This window comes from Melanostigma gelatinosum, assembly GCF_949748355.1.
Source record: "Melanostigma gelatinosum genome assembly, chromosome: 22".
In the NCBI taxonomy this organism is placed as follows: domain Eukaryota; kingdom Metazoa; phylum Chordata; class Actinopteri; order Perciformes; family Zoarcidae; genus Melanostigma; species Melanostigma gelatinosum.
The window spans coordinates 15,119,511-15,131,825 of NC_136655.1; positions in this window are offsets into that span (position 1 = coordinate 15,119,511).

The following is a 12,315-nucleotide window of genomic DNA, read 5'->3' on the forward strand; positions in this document are numbered from 1 at the left end:
GGTCATTGAAGCGACCCGTTTAAGTAGCTGCTGCCCTGTCGGTCTCCAGCCTTTCATGCTTTACAGCCACTGAACCTCTCACCCCCTGCTTCCTGGTCTAAATGTAGAAGCCATGTAGAGAATTAGGTTTCACTGGCAGTTGTTGCCGCTCAGATGCACTGCCAGCGCGTAATGTCAAAAGCACACGTGGCCCCGGCTACTCTCCTGTCTTAACGCTGAGCTAATTCAATTAAACGCAGTGCACAGGATGGCATCCTGTCTGAAACATGGAGGGCTTGCTGCTGCCGGAGAGGAGCGTCGCTGTAAGGAAGCAGCATGTCTCTCTAAATATTGAAGTCTGGGCCCTAGTCTGCAATCCCAGTCTTTCAACACTGCCTTTAAAAATGTAATATAGTCACACTGGTGCAATCAGGATCCAGGATGGAAATGCATTTATATTTTTTACATTCTGCTGTCAATCTATTGTAGATTGACAGCAGAAATATTAGGTCACTTTTGTTGAGCTGCTGCTAAGACCAGATGTGGCAATTACATGAGTAAATAGACTGTAAAGCAATATCCTCAAGCCCCAATAAACCCTTATTAATGGGTCGATAAACGCTGAATAATTGACAAACTCTTACAAGCAAGTTTTCACCTGCAAGGAATTTGTCGTGGCGGAAGGTGCATAACATTCAACAATAAACAACATTTAACTATCAAAATAACATTTAACTATCAAATAACACTTAACTGTCGAATAAAATTTAACTGTCAAAAACAGTCAGCACAGTGCAGGAAATAGAAAGATATTTGAAATGTACAATAAGATATGGAATATAGGATAAGGAATAAAGTGCACACAAAAACAGATAACAGGACTGTAAACCAAGTGAAGTGTATGACATGTTAAAAGTGACGAGTGTGTTTAAGTAGAGAGACAGGGATGTGCAGGGGAGAGACCAGAAGGAAATGTCCTGGGGGTGACAGAGTCAGTGGGGGACACGGGCTCTGTTAATGAGCCCGACTGCCGACGGGAAGAAACTGTTTGTGTGGCGTGAGGTCTTGGTTCTGATGGACCGCAGCCTCCTGCCAGATGGGAGGGGCACAAACAGATCATGTCCAGGGTGAGAGGGGTGAGCTACAATCTTTCGTGCTCGCTTCAGGGTCCTTGAGGCGAACAAGTCCTGGAGGGACGGCAGATTGCAGCCAATCACCCTCTCGGCAGAGCGAATGATGCGCTGCAGTCTGCCCTTGTCCTTGGCCGTGGCTGCAGCGTACCAGACGGTGATGGAGGAGCAGAGGATGGACTCAATGATGGCTGTGTAGAAATGCACCATCATTGTCTTTGGCAGGTTGAATTTCTTCAGCTGCCTCAGGAAGTACATCCTCTGCTGAGCCTTCTTGGTGATGGAGCTGATGTTCAGCTCCCACTTGAGGTCCTGGGAAATGATGGAGCCCAGGAAGCGGAAGGACTCCACCACGTCGACGGGGGAGTCACACAGGGTGATAGGGGCTGTTGGGGGTACGTTCTTCCTGAAATCCACAACCATCTCCACTGTCTTCAGAGCATTGAGCTCTAGGTTGTTCAGACCGCACCAGGTCACCAGATGGTCAGTCACCCACCTGTAGGCGGACTCATCCCCACCAGAGATGAGTCCAATGAGGGTGGTGTCATCCGCGAACTTCAGGAGCTTGACGGACTGGTGACTGGAGGTGCAGCTGTTGGTCTACAGGGAGAAGACAAGAGGGGAAAGAACGCAGCCTTGGGGGGAACCGGTGCTGATGGTCCTGGAGGCTGAGATGTGCTTTCCCAGCTTCACGTGCTGCCTCCTGTCGGACAGGAAGTCTGTGATCCACTTGCAGGTGGAGTCGGAGACCTGCAGCTGGGAGAGCTTATCATGCAGCAGAGACGGGATGATGGTGTTGAAAGCAGAGCTGAAGTCCACAAACAGGATCCTGGCGTAGGTTCCTGGGGAGTCCAGATGCTGGAGGATGAAGTGAAGGGCCAAGTTGACGGCGTCATCTACAGATCTGTTGGCTCTGTAGGCGAACTGCAGGGGGTCCAGGAGTGGGTCGGTGAGGGTTTTAAGGTGCGACAGGACAAGGCACTCAAAAGACTTCATGACCACAGAGGTCAGGGCGACGGGCCTGTAGTCATTAAGTCCTGTGATCCTTGTTTTTTAGGGACAGGGATGATGGTGGAGGCCTTGAAGCAGGCTGGAACGTGGCATGTCTCCAGGGAGGTGTTGAAAATGTCTGTAAACACCGGAGACAGCTGGTCAGCACAATGCTTAAGGGTGGAGGGGGAGATCAAGTCTGGGCCGGCTGCTTTATAACAAGTTTCATGTAATTCTTTGCAGAATGAAAAGGAAAAATAAAGATGTTTAGTTACAGAAGTACACTTTCAGTGAATTAATTAAAATTAAGCTTAATGTGCAATTTCTCTACAGGCTTGCACACAATTTATCATATATGAAGAGTAAAGTTTCCAATCATAGATTCATGGTGAATACATTTTGTTCTTGTATTTGAATAGTGCACTTCTTTACAGGAGATACATGTGGACATAAACAACTGCTCCTCGTTGACATAAATGTCTCTAGTTTCCTAATAATTACTACCAAATATCAGGACTTTACGGAAACATAATGGAACAGTGAATGATAAATAAAATAGATATTGTCTGTGGGGGCGGTACTGTTCTCAAATTAACCCACAAAAGGGGACAAAAGCTGAGTAAGGACATGATAAATTTGTCTTGTTGACGTCCCGCCAACACGGCGGTGTGTCCCTTTGAAATGCCCAACGGCAGCTGTACTTTACATAAGAAGCCTCTGTAGCTCAATCTTGGCATGTAAGTTGACTGCCAACTTTTCCTCACCATCACATCTCTCTTTGATCGGGGGTATTAACCTGTGACAGCAGATGCATGTGACTCTAAGTGACTTCCAAAGAGCTTTTAATCCAGATATGCGGGGTTCGTCCTGAATCCTCATCACCTATTTCACCATAGATGATCCCAGCTTGACCTGTTGCCCTATCTTATATATCTTATTATATCTTGCTTCATTTTTACATGAAACAAATAATAACTGTAGCTGTGTTTCAGCTGCAGGACAGTGAAGGCCCAGGTATAAAATGCACGGCCCCCTAATGTCCCCCCGAAACCCTCAAACCATGAACCCTCAAGGATTTACTGACGTCACCTGGTAAGTGGTTGAGTGTGAGAGACTGTGAGGGCTTGGAATGGTGTAAATGAACAGGACAGCACTTTGCTGCAACATATCACGTTACCATGAAAATGAGAAAATATATACGATGTACAATTGTGGGTATTTATTTTATACTTTGTACTCCCTGATTTGAACGTCTTCCATGCCCTTTCCTCACAAGATGAGGTGATTTCATAAAATTTATTTACTCGTTTTTGTCAAAACGGATTCAATGACAAAATCAAATGTTTGATGAATAAATATTCTCTGATTTCAAGTTAATTTTTTGGTTCCATCTTTAACCCTTAATGTTTCTGAGTAGATTTAATGAGACAGGCTAAACAGCCGTCCACTTTGTTTACCTTTTTTTTAGGTCTCCATACGTCAAGTGTTTGAGGGCTCTCTTGCAGACATTTTGATCCCTTTATGAACCCTTTCTGTAGGTATGCTGACTTAGCCTAAGGGAATTACCCACAAATCATTGGACGCATGGAGACGTAAAAAAAAGGTAAACAAAGAGGACGGCTCACGTGTGTTCAGCCTGTCATAATAAATTCACTCAGAAACATTAAGGGTTGAAATCAGAAGATATTTATTTATTTATTCATCAAATATTTGATTTTGTTATTGAAGCTGTTTTGACAAAAATGAGTAAATAGATTATATGAAGTTACCTCTCATCTTGTGAGGAAAGAGCCAGGAAGACGTTCAAATCAGGGAGTACAAAATATAAAACAAATAGCCACAATTATTCATCATATTTTTTGTCATTTTCATGGTAACGTGATATGTTGCAGCAGAGTGCTGTCCCATTCCTATTTACACCATTTCAAGCCCTCACAGTCTCTCACACTCACCCACGTATACCAGGTGACGTCAGTAAGTCCTTGAGGGTTCAGGGTTTGAGGGTTTAGGGGGGACATTGGGATTGGGCCATGCAGACAGGCAAAGAGGACGTGCAGACAGGCGGAGAGGACATGCAGGAAAAGCATATATTTTGCGCAGATATTACTGGGTACATTCCTTATTTCAAAAACACAAATATTGACAATTTGTATAAATGTAGTTTTATAAACTTTGTTCAGGAACAGGGCCACGCCCAGAACACCGCTCATTTCCTCTGCACAGAGTATTCTCGTTCACTCCTCTTCGACTCTTGTCTTCACATCCCTCTCCCCCGAACCCCGTTTTTGTCGTCCTATTTCTCTCTCTCTCTCTCTTGTAGGATTACAAGGGGCTCCGCCAGAGCTTCCGAAGAGACGGCCCCCACCCTACAGTCTCTAGTCCCCCGGTTCCCACCAGCCGCCGGACATCAACGGTCCCCCGTCGATCGCCTAACCTCCTTTCTACAAACCCTCCTCGTTTCTTCTTCCTGACATCCCTTCATCCCTCTACCCTTCATCCCTCTAGCCTACATCCCTTCATCTGTCTACCCCTACCCTACATCCCTCTACCTCGACCCCTACCCCGCATCCCTACCCTACATCCCTTCATCCCTCTACCCCACATCCCTCTACATCGACCCCTACCCCTCATCCCTACCCTACATCCCTTCATCCCGCTACCCCACATCCCTCTACATCGACCCCTACCCCTCATCCCTACCCTATATCCCTTCATCCCTCTACCCCACATCCCTCTACCTCGACCCCTACCCCTCATCCCTACCCTACATCCCTTCATCCCTCTACCCTACATCCCTCTACCTCGACCCCTACCCCTCATCCCTACCCTACATCCCTTCATCCCTCTACCCCACATCCCTCTACATCGACCCCTACCCCTCATCCCTACCCTACATCCCTTCATCCCTCTACCCCACATCCCTCTACCTCGACCCCTACCCCACATCCCTTCATCCCTTCATCCCTACCCCCACATTCCATCATCCCTCGACCCCTTCCGCTTCTTGAATCTAACAATCATTTCACTATGCAATAAACCTCTCAAAACTCATACTGTTATTGGCGTGGTCCTTGTTAGTGAATTTATTATTATTTTTTGTATTTGTTTTGTGGCTCAAGGTGGGGCCACGCCCCATGGCCCTCTATTGGCCAGCCGCCACTGGTCAAGATGATCTTTGGGACCGATGGGAGAACAAGCCATACTAGCTGGCTTCATAGCAGCCTTTATGGATGCGTGGCAGGCATTGGCCCGCTTACCTCTTTTGGTAACTGTGGCCATTGTGGTCAACAGCATACAATAACGATGAAGTCACATTGACTGACATGTCTGCCTCTCCAAGCCTGCGCGTCCTTCTCTTCTCTGGACACAAACACACAGTGGGTTGCATAAAGACTACTTGTCCCTTCCTCATGGCGTCTTGTCAGTGACGGGCCTCTGTCACACAACGTCTTTGATTTTCTTTTGTCCTAAAAAATGAATTTTTCAAACATTCCCCTCAGAACTGGACTCAAATCTGCGATGAGTCCAGGCCATTTGTATGTATGCCACAGTGCTTCCTGTCAGATGGGGCATGGAAACTTGTCATGCCTTGTTGATTTTACAGCGCTGCATTCACGTGTTTATAAATTCCAGGATATTCTAAGTAATCAATAACCTTCCTGGAATCCATTGTGTCTGATTAGGGCTGAATAACAGTATGAGCACTACAGTACAAGGCAAGGCAAGGCAAGGCAAGGCAAGTTTATTTGTATAGCACATTTCAACAACAAGGTAATTCAAAGTGCTTCACATAAAACCATTAAAAGCATCAAAACATAAGGCAAAAGAAAAGGAGATTTAAAAACAATTAAGAACATTCATTAAAACATTAAAAAACAGTACAAGAAATAAAATGCAGTAGTAAAATGCAGAAATGCAGGAAATTGATTAATATATGAATTGAATGTGGTTCAATTAAAGGCAGCAGCAAACAGAAAAGTCTTCAATCTTGATTTAAATGAGCTGAGGGTCTCAGCAGACCTGCAGCTTTCTGGGACTTTGTTCCAGATATGTGGAGCAGAAAAACTGAACGCTGCTTCTCCATGTTTAGTTCTGACTCTGGGAACAGAAAGTAGACCGGTCCCAGACGACCTGAGGGGTCGGGATGGTTCATAAGGTAGCAGCAGATCGGAGATGTATTTTGGTCCCAAACCATTCAGTGCTTTGTAAACCAACAGCAGGATTTTAAAGTCAATTCTTTGTTGGACAGGAAGCCAGTGCAAAGACCTCAGAACTGGAGTGATGTGATCCACCCTCCTGGTCTTAGTGAGGACTCGAGCTGCAGCGTTCTGAATCAGCTGCAGCTTTCTGACGGACTTTTTACAGAGACCTGTAAACACACCGTTACAGTAGTCCAGTCTGCTGAAGATAAATGCGTGGACAAGTTTTTCCAAATCCTGTTGAGACATAAGTCCTCTAATCCTTGATATATTCTTCAGGTGATAGTAGGCTGATTTTGTAATTGTCTTGATATGGCTGTTCAGGTTGAGGTCTGAATCCATAACTACACCTAGATTTCTGGCTTGGTTTGTGGGTTTTAACATCAGTGACTGAAGCTGAGCGGTGATTTTCAATTGTTCGTCCTTGGTACCGAAAACAATTACTTCTGTTTTATCTTTGTTTAATTGAAGAAAATTCTGGCACATCCAGTTGTTGATTTGTTCAATGCAGTTACCCAGCCCTTGTATGGGATTATAGTCCCCTGGTGACATAGTTATGTAGATTTGTGTATCGTCTGCATAATTATGATAACACACTTTGTTGTTTTTCATAATCTGAGCTAGTGGAAGCATGTAGATGTTGAACAGAAGAGGCCCCAGTATTGAACCTTGGGGAACACCACATGTCATTTTAGTCAGCTCCGATGTGTAATGAGCCACAGACACAAAGTATTCTCGGCCCTTCAAGTAGGATTCAAACCAATTAAGTGCTGTGCCAGAGAGTCCCACCCAGATTTTTAGTCTTTCTAGGAGGATGGCATGGTCGACCGTGTCGAATGCAGCACTGAGATCTAGTAAGACTAAGACTGAACTTCTGCCATTGTCTATGTTTAAGTGGATGTCGTTGAAAACCTTAACAAGAGCAGTTTCAGTGCTGTGGTGCTGTCGAAAGCCTGACTGGAAAACATCAAAGCAGTTATTTACGGTCAAGAAGTCGGTCAGCTGTTGGAAAACCGCTTTTTCAATTATTTTACTCAAAAATGGGAGGTTTGATATTGGCCTATAATTTTTCATCGTTGCGGAGTCTAAACTAACCTTCTTTAGGAGCGGTTTAATAACTGCAGTTTTTAGGGCTTGTGGGAAGACACCTGAGAGAAGGGATGTGTTTACAATTTGTAAAAGATCAGTGGTCATGCAGTTTGAAATATTTTTGAAAAAGTGTGTTGGTAGAATATCCAAGCAGCAGGAGGATGACTTCAGATGTTGTATGATGTCTTCTAGGCTTCTACGGTCGATTGAATGAAATTGTGTCATGATATTTGAATGGATGTTATTCAGAGATCGGGACAACACATATCCTGTGGTTGATGTGGAGGCACTGACTGCTTGTCTAATTTTCTGAATTTTGTCAGTAAAAAAGGAGGCAAATTGATTGCATGCCCAGGTGGATTGGAGCTCAGCAGCTACCGACACTGGAGGGTTTGTTAGCCTGTCGACGGTAGCAAATAAGGCGCGTGTGTTGTTCTTGTTTTTGGTTATGATGTCAGAGAAGAATGACTGCCTTGCATTTCTAAGTTCCAAATTATATTTGCGAAGTCTCTCTTTATAGATGTCACAGTGAACCTGGAGATTAGTTTTTCGCCACCTGCGCTCAGCTTTCCGACACTCTCGTTTCTCTATTTTGACCAGCGTAGCATTTCTCCAAGGAGATCTTTGCTTACCCGAGACAACCTTCACTTTAGTGGGTGCAATGGCATCAATAATATTTTTAACTTTAAAATTGAAGCCATCTACAAGCTCATTGACTGAGAGGCAAGAGAGGGCTGGTGTGGAGGAGAACTTCTGAATAAATAGTTCACTGGTGTTTTCAGAGATGTAACGCTTTGTCACAACCTTGGTTTGGACATTTGTGTGCAAGGAGATTGCACTCTCAAGAGGTACAAGAGGGCCTCGGAGGGCTATTGATCCATAAACTGAATATTAGTAAAAGGTGTGAGCGGGCTCGTTAGTTTGGGATTACTGTGATATAAAGGGCAACAGTGACTCCCTTTGTCTGTCTAGAAGTATATATGGTTGTATGCAATTGTCCATTGTCTAACATTAAGATGGTGCTGAGCCATCTATCAGTTTGAATGCATTTCTGGTGTGTTACCGTCCACATGGCAATTGATGGAAAAGATGTAACAGATGGAAGTCGGTGATGCAACACACATGGGGGTCTATGTGGATTGAGTCGCTTTTGAAGTCAGCCTAAAGTAGCCATTTGAGGAACTACAGTTTTTGACACGATCAAGTTTTTTCTAAGATTTCAGCCTCGGTGGTGGTTGTTATTGGTTGTTATTGGTTTTTATCCCATAAAATGAAACACTGAACTGTCTGCAACGAGAGAGGAACAAGATGCTAGAAGAGGCATACCAGGGACACAGCCACCGAGCTTTGCAAGAAGATGTCACTGGGTCATGCAGTGTCCAGTCCTACGGCTTCAGGTGAGTCAAACCTGTTCCCACCAACTAGTTGCTAAGTTCTGTGTTTGTGCATGACATACAGTGACCCTGAAATTTGACCCACTTTGCCTGCTTGGTAATCTGAACGTGATCTTGATTGAAGGACTTTGCGTGACATAATAATCATAAACATTTGTATTTTAATGATGCATGAAGCCCATGTGATGTCACCATGCCATGTCATGATGCCATGCCAACCTTTGCAGAAACCAGTTCCAGTCATTGGTCTGATTGGTGCTGGTTTTATTCTTATCTGTTTTAGAAAACTTTCCGTATGGCACTTAGGCTATTTTAACGGCTGTATAAAAGCCATAATCATCTTCAGGATGTTCATTACTCAGATTACAGTCACTCTTATTGAGCTGCACATCTCCGTCAGATCTGTGCTCACCGATCACTCAGAGATGCGGATGAGGCAGCCCCTCAGATGGCTTTGTTATTTCCAACGAACGATAACAGGTCCACAAAAGCAAGGCCCATTATTCTGGGACATCTGGCGTCAGCGAGACTCCACGGGGCCCCCGTCAGAGGAAGAAGCAGCTCATCAGCACAGAGAACGGAGAGCAGATTGTTCACACACTCGCCGTTTTGTTTTCTCCCAACTGTGTAGGCGGGAGATAGATAGGTGTCGGATTGCTTTTACGGCGCTTCATTCAAGCTGTGTGTCAGAATCAAAGCCAACTTGTTTGTGCCTCTGTGTGGATATCTGAAGTATGGATACTTGTGAGGGTTCTTCATTATACTGCACTGGAGGATTATGGCCGAACATAAAATGAGAAATCCTACACTTCAGATCTTCATTCCATTCATTCTCCATTCAGCATCATTAAACCATTATACTTTATGTTATTAGCCATTAGCATGCTGTGCAGTGTGGGATGGGGATATAAAAATCCTGGAATACTTAGCCATCTGCTCAGTTGTACATAAATTGTGTTTTAAACTTTCTATGGAAAAGACCCAACTGCCCCGGCATACAAGGGCATCATTTGCCATCTCTGTGATTCATAGAGACAGAGGCAATTTTGCTCACATTCAAATGGACGTGTATTCGATGTAATCTCATGCTGGTTGAGCCACAGTTTTTCTGGTCGAGAGCCGATCGCTGTGAACAAGAGGAGAGGTTGGAGGTTCGGCTAATGTTAATGACACCTGGTGCTTTTGGTGGTTGATGCTCCCTAGTCACATTGCAGCTCAGGGGCTGGCCGCACAAACAGCTCTTAGTGCAGTCATTCCCAAAGACCTGGTCGCAGGGAATTTTATTAGATTCGGCAAATACATCTGCAGTACACTTTTGACTCAAATGGTTTGAGCCATATGAGGCAGCCTGAATGTTGGTGTTGTTCTGATAATTGTAGTCTACTTACAACATTGAATCTGGAGTACATTCTGCTTGTTTTACCGATGAGAGGAAAATTAAAATAATAGAAAATTTGCTCTTCTTACGATTTATAGATACGGCCTATTGCGAATTAGGTTGCAATGACCAAAACAGAGCTCAAACTTGAGTGAATACTGGATTTTCTTCTGGCGGCCACTCCAATGAATCCTAGTCGTGGGCCGTGTCTGCTGGACATATCAGTAAGCAACTGTACGCAAACATCGTTACAAAGTGATCAATGTGATCACACAAAAAATTAATTAATGCAGCTTTAATAACAGTGAAAGTGACAAAAAAAGGTATTTGACTTTATAGAAGCCTTAAAATGTTGCTGTCGCGACCATATCCATCCCTGAATTTCCACTGGGAAAATAACCACAATAGCCTTCACTTGTTTTGTATTCAGTTTTGTGATTAGCTAGCAAGCCAGTTGACCTTCCACAACCAGAATGTAACATGATTCATCATCATGTGAGTAGAAATAAATTTGACATTTATTGTTTGCATATTTGCCAAAAGTTCTTTTCAGCCATTCAACCTTGGCAGTTAGTTAACACGTCCTCCAAAAGAGCGTAGTCTTTGGATTAAACAACAAGGTGATATGTGTGCCTCAACAGCAGCCCTGGGCAGTGTTTGTACGTACAACTCAAACTACAATTTTCTTTGTGTGTGTGTGCGTGCGTGTGGCTATAGAGTCTGGAGTGTTTGTGGACAGTCTGTAGATTTGTCTCTCCTACATTTTCCTGCCCCTTGACCGTCTCTGTGCTAGCTGGCTTTAGTCCTAGACCACCTTCCTCTCTCTCCACACACACACACACACGCACACACACACACACACACAAACACACCGCAGCACCTGTTGCCAAACCAGCCGGCAGAGGCGGTGCTGGTCAGCTGGCTCAGCTCAGCCTCTCTCAGCGATTAGAGCAGGAAGTTGGTGATAAGAGCAGAAGTGTCACCTTGGTCTCTGCTGCCACACACACAGAACCGTGCAGTGTGAGTTTATTACGATCCCCTCTTTGGGAGTTAAATTAATGAGTGTTACTTTGACAATGGCAAAACAGATGTTACGTACAATTGTGGGTTTACGACATTCTATTTTACATTTTTTTACTTTCTTGACGGACGCCTTTAAGAGATTTGAGCATCTCCATCTCTCATGCCTTAAAAAGATGACAAGGGATATTTGTCAAATAATATGTTTTTGTCCAAAAAGCATCATTACGTAGTTGCGGCTACTTCTCCCATGTGTGTTTACGTTTTTTTTATTTTTTTTAACCGTTTCCTCTGTTATCCCCATATTTAACGTTGGAGCGCAAGGAATTGTTGGCTATTCCTTTTGCATACTACCAGCAAGTGTGCATAGATGACTCCAAATGTCTAAAAAAAGAGCCCTAAAACACTTGCAAATAAACAGTGCGACAGGCCTAAGCCCTCCCTATGCACCTCAAAGTCTGTGAGTCTGTTAGAGTGGACATTGGGATTGGGCCACACCTAGTAACAATGGCCGCACATTTACCATTGTTATAGGGAAAAAGTTAGCAAAATTCAAAAAACTGCTAAAACTCTGAGATCCAGTAAAAGTAAAAGCTTGCTTGGACTCCCGGTGCTGGGGTTTGCATGGCCTGAATGTGATTTGCTACAGCTAACCGCTAACCCGCCCTTCTCCCAGCATAGTTGTCTCAACATGACGGCCCTCGAGACAGCTCCACATCCTGGTCCTCTCATGTTGGACTCAGAACAGACTGAATGCTACAGCCACTCACTATCGCCTCTCGAGGTGCAAGTGGTATTACAAGACAGGACGGGCCGCGGCTAGCTGGTTAGCACTCTCATTTCAGTGGATATCCCTGCAACACAATACATAGACGTCTTTGACGTCAACACTCTAACCTCTTCATATGCTGTTGATTATGTTAAAAATTTTCAACAAAAAGTTTGGCCAGATCTTGCACATTGCACCTTTTTAAACTTGTGAAATGGGTTTGGATTTGCATGCATTCCTCATGCTGTTTTTGAGACTCTTAAGTAAGCAGAGCAAGTATGAGAGACACCTTGGACATTGTGTTTTTGCTTTGCCTTTGTCAGCAGTTCAGAAAACATGATGTCAGCAAACCAGGGAACATATGTAT